Source organism: Eufriesea mexicana, unplaced genomic scaffold (assembly GCF_001483705.2).
Source record: "Eufriesea mexicana isolate 0111107269 unplaced genomic scaffold, ASM148370v2 scaffold6006, whole genome shotgun sequence".
Taxonomy (NCBI): Eukaryota; Metazoa; Arthropoda; class Insecta; order Hymenoptera; family Apidae; genus Eufriesea; species Eufriesea mexicana.
The window spans coordinates 69,297-77,689 of record NW_016913899.1 but is presented as its reverse complement, the minus strand read 5'-3'; the positions used below and the strand labels follow the sequence as shown (position 1 = coordinate 77,689).

Genomic DNA, 8,393 nt, shown 5'->3' with positions numbered 1-8,393 from the left:
GGGGGAAATTTTGTTTTTTAAATTCGGGTTTATTGAGGATTTTTAAATCTTGGAATATATACTGATTAATATTTTGGAGTCACTGTGTGTTATATACATTTAAATATTAAATGACAGTCTGTTAAAATAAAAAATATGACTGCTTCAAGAAATGCTTTATCAAAATTCTAATTAATTTTTGGGAATATTTCTTTTCTATATTTGTGTTTATTCGGAATTTTTATATATTTATCCACATTTTGGAACCCCTACGTATCGTTCACGAAATTCAAAAATTGAATAAGAGTCGACTAAGAATTTTCGTAGCCAAAGAAATATTTTAATCTACATACTGTCAAAATAGAGGAAATTACTATTAATGTTTATAACGTTTTAAATTAATGGTCGTAAACAATTTCTTTTATACGTTTGAACTCGTCATAAGTTTGTAAAGATCAGCATTATAAATAAGAATATATAAAGATCTCTGTTTGTCCGATAGAAACCAAAGATTACAAAATTTGTTTACCTTGTGAAACGCTTTAATCAAAGTCCAGTGGAAAAAAAAATTGTTGTTCATATCTGTAATAGAAATTTTAAATTAACTATGGAATTAATAGAAGAATAAATTAAATTATTAATAAAGTGAGTAAAACGTTAAATTAAATTAATAATACATATTAATAAAATATTATATTAAGTTAACAATAAAATTATTAAAAAATTGAATTAAATTAACGTCAAAATTGGTAAACGAATAAATTGGATTAATAATAAAATTAGTAGAACATAGCAAGAAAAGTAAATCTAAAATACCTCTAATTTAAAGCTGCTTTTAAAAGAATTTTGCATTCTTGAATTTAAATATGACTGGAAACGTTAGTTAATAAAAATTACGCGAATGTTTTTAACTTCTGTGCAATATCTGTAATCTAAAATAGTCTGATCTTTAAACCTTAGACCACATCCTGGCACTTTTCTAAACCACATCGTGACGCCTTGCGTGTATTTTTGAATGTGAATGAATGTAGCTGTCCGTCTTTTATTTTTCCGCATTCGTTCACATTTCCTCTTTATGCGACAGTAGACTTGCAAAACAATTGCAATATATAACTAACTACTATTGGAAAGCACGATTTTCATAATATTACGCGTTACTAATTTTTTCGCACCATCCCACTAATTCGAAAGAACGCTTTTCGAATTTTTGTGAATTTTAATACCAAAATTGCAGCATTATTTCTTCCTACTCTAAATACTCGCAAATACACGGAATAAATTGAAAAAATTTCTTCTACAATAGTATAGTAGTGTATTTACTAAAAATTGTACATTCCTTCTACGAAAAAAAAATCGCTGAAAATTTCATCCTCAAATTCATGTGCTTCAAATATTATTCGCGTACCAATACTTTTCTTACCTACTGTACACATACGATATTTAAGCACGTAATATAACTCGGTAGCTCTAGTACCAATAATTATTACATATATATATATACTATTAGACTCAAAAATAAATTTCGGTTTTCAATTTGTTAATTACAGTTTAACAGATAATTCAATCTTGATTTAAAATTATTAATGGAAAGGTAGCATGTAAGAAATTCGAAATTCACAATTATCGTCTATATAAGTATATATACTATATTTATAGACCAGCACCTAATATCCAGAATCAAAAATGTTAGTCACGTACCTGCTAACTATGAATAAATATTTCATCGGATTAGCTTATATCGCAGAACGTTACAAATAAATAACTCTAACTGTTGACATTCGTTTAACTTCACTGCACGTTGCTTACAGCAACGAATAGACGCCTCATCGTCGCTTGAAAACATAATAAGCCAGCGTTTCGTCACGTTCCAGCGACAGTTTTCATAACAGGCTGCCACGTCGTTCGATCGTTCATATCGAATAGAATTTCTCGCAAAGACCTCGACAGCGAGATCCCTGCGATCAGAACAAAGCACACGGACGCAAACGAACCGCCTGTTGCAAGTTCCATTGCAGAGCATGTTGACATAACTCGGGTTAGAGCGTCGAGGGAGCATCTGCGTAGCCTAACCAGCTCGGTTCAACCGCCTCCTCGGCTCGAAACACGTCCAAATGGAAACACCAGACTGTGATCTGATCGAGTGGAATTAAACGTTATCTGCTCGACACCTGGTCATGCTGTTAATTACAATTGCCACTCGTCCGCAACAATGACAATCGTTGATGGAGGAAGCTAATTCTTGGCTCTTGCCACGAGCCTACTCGTCCAACGGATCCTTCCGAGATATTAAAATGTCCTTTCTGATCGAGATTGGTAGAAACCACATTTCTGCCAGCTAGCTGATAGCAACTTCCTTTCCCACGGTTGCTATCAGCACGCACGGCATATAGTTCCAGCACGTCGCGTCGATAAGATGGCGCGTTACACGTGAACCATTCGGAAATGGGATGGTTCGAGGTGATCGGGTTCTCGTTACGAACGGATAAGAAAATGGCTAGAGAATGGCCAGGCTTTTTCTCAAGGAATTTCATTTTCTTCCTCGCGCTTCGCCGAGCACTCCATGAAAACTCGATTCGAGTGGTGAACTCGTGTCTGGTTTATGAGATAAGGTTATGGCCTCTGGAGAGTGGATTTGTGTATGGCAGCGTTCGAACGCGAGAGTTTGCTTAGTAAGTGAGATGTTTGCGTGGAAATGAAGCTTTTAAAACGAGATATTTATGGAATTGGACGTTTCTTGGAGATACGGGCCGTGGTGGCGCTAGTGAGTTAAGTGGGAAATTGCCTTACGTTTAGGGCTATCGAAACAGTGATAGATGTTTTATTATTCTATTAATTCTAGAAGTTACAGTATTATCTCGTGCTTTATTGTTGATAATACTGATTTAAATAGAATAGTGACGATATCCCGTATAATTTTGTTTCTAACCTTTCGATAAAGGTTAATATCAATTTTAACAAAAGTTAACCAAATTTTAGACTGATTGTAAAAACAGAAAATCTGAAACAATTCATTTGGACTATTTTAATAATTTTTATACTAATCATATTTTAAATTATTATTAATATACATTGCATTCGAATGTTTAGTAACTCATCAATGATGCATATTTATAATACATATCTTACATATCATTAAATAATTTTTCAATTATTAGTGCTATATTCTTGACACATCGTTTGCTATATATACTCTATTCAGTCTAACCTTTCGAGGTTCTGTGTGCACCTAAACCTGATATTCAATTTCATTCGTGTTATATCTCCAAATTTAATATATGAACTATGAAATCTTTCTTGTATCGTCATTATACTTCGTCTAACAAAAGTATACAAGGATAAATTATCAATTATAAAAATAAGGAAATAGTGTCATATATTGCACGATGTTTCGACATAAACTACCCATGAAGCAATTGTAATAGAATGTCAAATGTGATTTCGATCTCAAAAGGTTAACATTCCCTCGTTTTAAAAATTCCAGAATACTTTCCTGTACAAATAAACACACTCGATTTTACCGTTCCATGCACGTGATAACTCGTTTCAGGATAACAAAATTATGCCAAAAATAATAGTCCAATCGGTCATATAAAACTGATTTTATATGTGAAATGAACAGTTCCTTCGTTGGATTCTTGATTAAAATTGAAGGCGTTGAGAGTCGATTAAAAATGAAATCCACTCGAGTATTATTTGCAAAACGGATTAGGCTACACGTGTCCTTGCAGCACGTGATTCACTTCGAGCGCGGTGATCAATATCCATTTAATGGCACTCGAATCACTCGTCACCATGTTTGAAGTTCCGTGACGTCATTTGTCTGTGCGAGATTATAATTACTGGTTAGAGGCCTCGAAGTACATCCACGATCCATATAAAACAAGGTTCCATTCCCCACGTTGGATATCTGTGTTTATAATCCTTCGTTGCACGATCTTGGCTTATTTTTACGTTCGCCTCTAGATATCTGGCTCTTACGATAAATCGGCGGAAAAATGCGCTCTAACGTTGTAATTGCATTTCGATAACTATAACCCAGATAAGCCTAAGAGCCTCCTAGAAGGACATTTCGTTTAGAATATTATTTCTGCAAGCTCAAATAATTCCCGAGTGAATAATCGAATTCTGCCAATTATTGTGAAACTAGCCTAATTGCGAGTCATGTATATATCAAAAATTTCGCTCTTTAAATGTATTATATATTTTATTTATTTATTATTTAAATTATTTTAATGTACTATGAGCTAATGCTTTGATTCTCTTCTGCAATATTTTGTCAAAAATATTATTCTTTATTTTATCTTATCTATTATTATTCATCTATTTTACTTTATTATTTTATTTATCTATTTTATTTTATTTATAAATAATACGAATGAATTATAGTGTATAATGAAATATTCGTACGAATTTCCCTCTTTAAATATATTATATATGAAAATTATTTTAATATACAATAAGCTAATGGTTCGATTCTCTTCTGCAATATTTTGTTAAAAAATATTATTATTTATTTTATTATACCTGTAAATAAAATAAGATATATAGTTCGAACGAAATCTTTATTTTTATTTTATCTATAAATAAAATAAAATATATAGTGCGAACGAAATAATTTTTTCTTTTTAATTTTAGACTGTTAAACTCACGCATTACGCTAGACACAATGCTTAGTTTACTTTTAAAAAATTGCGAGGCGGGTTATACGTCGAAATAATAAATTTTAAGCTCTTCTGAGTTAATTTTAATGGAAAAATTTAAAATGGACGGAATAATTTCTCAAATTCGAAGGTTAAGAGTGCAAGTCAGTTATGTGTATGGAGAATTGGGTAAACCAAAAAGGTGCAATGTTTGGGATAAGAAAAGCTATATAAATCCAAAAACCTAAATGTGTATGGATTGGTGAAATAAATTATTATTAATTTCTGAAATTCAAGTGTACAGATATGTGCATTCGTCTTCGAGATATACGAAATGGAACTGATCCCGGTTCTAATGGATTTGCCAAGCGTTCAAGAGGTATTATTCCAGACGTAATGTTACTTTAGCACGAGGTGATCGATGCGAGTCCTGAGCGCTGCGATAATAATGTAAATAAATTTAAATAGCGACAATTAGCATAGATTGTTGAAACTGGTTCGATAGAGGGACGCGATACATTGGCTGCGTTACAACTTCTAGATGGTAAACAGTGCTTTATCGTTTTTTAAGTACGCAGGAAAAATGGCGAATATAGAAGCTTCTTGAACCGAACTAGAAGCGAACTAGAAAATGGCGAAACGAGAACAGTGATTAGGAACAGGACACATAATCGACATCCGCCGTGTGATGTAATCAGTTTATTCCTTATCACCCTGCCCAGAATTACATTGTCGTATCTTTGTCACACGATGGAAATTAGTCAAATTTAAAATTAGAATCTACTCGTACAATTTTGTTATTCGAACATTCCTTTCGAATATTTTAACCATATTTCCCAGACCAAACTCTATTTTCTGAATTTTTTAAAAATTCTAATGTCCAAGGTATTCTTGGACAATAGAAGAACTTGGTATTTGAATATTTGATAATCGAATATTTGTATTTGAAATTAATTTTTTAATTGTTATGTATATATTATTATTATAATTTTTTCGTGGAATTAAGCAATCTGGCTCATTTAAATATCCTTGCTTTTAAATTGTGTCCAAATAATCCTCGAAATTTGTGAAATTACAAATAAAAATGAAAATCTCGAACCTCTGTATGTCTCTGTTTCAGTCATTACGTTTAATTTCTTGGTTATTACAATTAATAAATGTTTTAATGGCTTTTAATAATTTGAAGTGCTATTTTGTTATTGTTCGAAATACGTAATTTAATGGACATTTCGGTATACGATATTCTAGTTGGCAGAAATGTTGGTGCAGAAGTTCTATCCGAATCGTAACTTTGATACGAATAATATCTAACATTGGACTAAATTATACGATGAATCCTATTTAAACTTGGCATGTAACAAGTTCTGCAAAACTGCATCACGATAACGTATTCATTTCCTTAATCCGATTATCAGCGGCTCATTAACAGAACATATCAAAGTGACTGGTGAGATAATATAATTTCAAGAAAACTTCGCCTTAAGACTAAAAGCATTTATATTTTGACACAAATTAGTATTTTCATGTATCAGAGCGGTGTATTTTTGAATTATAATCTACAACATCTGCAATAATTTTAATAATTATACTAAATTATGATACCGTAATAATTTTAGCGGTTATATTAAATTACAGTATTATAATAATTTCAATAATTATATCGAATTATAATTCTACAATAATTTAAATAAAAATTATATAGTATCTTCTAGATATTTAGATAATTAAAATTGAAATAATAATTGGAATTTAGATTAGTATAATTATTTGTAACACATATTAAATAGTAGAATTATTAAAACCTTCGTAGACTGGTAGAACGAAAATTTATGTCGTGATAAGAATTATACCACATTGGTGGTCGTAATATTAAAAGTGGGAATAAGATTAAAAATTCGGGATTTACCTTTATCTAAATTCCTCAGTGTCACCATTCAAATAACTGCAGACTGTACACGCGTTATCTCCGACTAAGCAAAAACAGGAAATTTATTGAACGATACCCGTTGTAAAAGTGCTAAATCAAAAATCGCATTTCCTTATCCGAAAAGGCGCGGCAAATGCAATACGTTTATTGCTTGCTGATAATTTCCTCGTCGTGTTTATCTTCTCAGATAAATGCATTATTTCCGTTCCAGTTCTTTCTTCTTATTTTTCCTCGTTACAAATTGTAACATTCCTAAATAAACAACTTAGCAGACGCTTCAGCAAATCCTCCTTATCGAAAAATTGCACACACGTTCCGCCATTGAAATATATCTTTTTTTTAATTTCTCATATTTCCCTCGAGCAGTTGGATATTGTTCAAAATTATTCCAACAACGATTTCGTTCTTTATTTCGATTTTCTCGTATAATGAAAGTAACACGGTACTTTGCTAACGTTCGTATAGATGGCGCTGCATTCGAATAACCGACGCCATTTTTGTCAAGGAGGTTAGTTTCGCGCATAACCTTTAAAGTCCTTGGAATAGACATGGGCATATCTGAATTCTTTTAAAATTCGTTAATCGATTCATTTGCGAAATTCTACTCCGGCCAATGTTTTCTCTAAATGCTTCATCGGTTTTATCTATAACGCACTTACGAATGTGCGTATCTATGAATCTATATCATTTTGATATTACATTCTCGACCTGCATCAAACGACTGGCGAGACAGATAGTGTTCGTTCCTTTTTTTCCGAAACGTGCAAAGTAAACAGATATCGATCACCTTAGCACGATGTCGGAAAACAGAAAATCATTATCGCTGTTACGACAGGCACGTAGGCAGTTTGCAACACGATCGATGAAGTTTCTTTACGTTTTTACAACAATGTGAAATATTTTTTCGTGTATAGTTGGTACGATTTGAGTTTTGTATCGGAGTAAAGATTCATTCAAAAATGCAGAGACTTATTTAGTTACAATTATAATCGTAAATTATAAAAATCTGATCAAATAAAATAATGACATGAAGCGACGTTATAATATTCGATTTCAAATTATGAAAGCATAGTAAGATACAGTAATGATACGAAACGGTATTGTAACGTTTAATTTTGAATTATAAAAATATGATAAAATACGATAATTGCACAAAACAATTTTATAACGTTCAATTTTAAATTATAAGAATATAATAAAATATAATAATTACACAAAACAATATTATAACATAGTTGCAAATTATAAAAATATGATAAAATACAATAATTACATAAATAATATTATAACGTTCAATTTTAAATTATAAAAATATGATGAAATACAATAATTACACAAAACAATATTATAACACTCAATTTTGAATTATAAAAATATAATAATAACACAAGCGATATTATAACGTTCAATTTTAAATTATAAAAATACAATAAAATACAATAGCAACACAAAGCAGTATTATAATAAGTTACAAATAGCAAATTAAAGGAAAAGACATATCAATGAAACTCTCGTTTAATATATATATATATGATTTCAGGTTTAAATAGAACTATGACTAAGTTATAATTATGCTCGGCATGACACACTCGGCATTGACTATGCGATACTTCTGTTACGCTGGACTTCTATAGCTTCTGGTACCCTAACCTCAACTCCTCGATGCCTCGCGGACGACCTCTGCCAGCTTCTCGACTAACCTCCGACTAGCCTCTCGCGCAGTTTTCCCTTTCGTAGACCCCTCTATGCATATTCTCTCTTTCTCCGTACCCCGTCGCTTTCCTTCCACGCAGCCATTCCCAGGACACGTTCAGACACGACCACCCAAAACCATGGGTGGTCGTGCA

At 31.7% G+C, this 8,393-nt stretch overlaps 1 protein-coding gene across 2 annotated transcripts in view; it reads left to right on the top strand.

Annotated features, from left to right (window-relative positions):
- Positions 1-8,393, top strand: part of LOC108552276 (thyroid receptor-interacting protein 11) — a 120,166-nt gene that overhangs the window by 84,744 nt on the left and 27,029 nt on the right. The window lies entirely within an intron of this gene.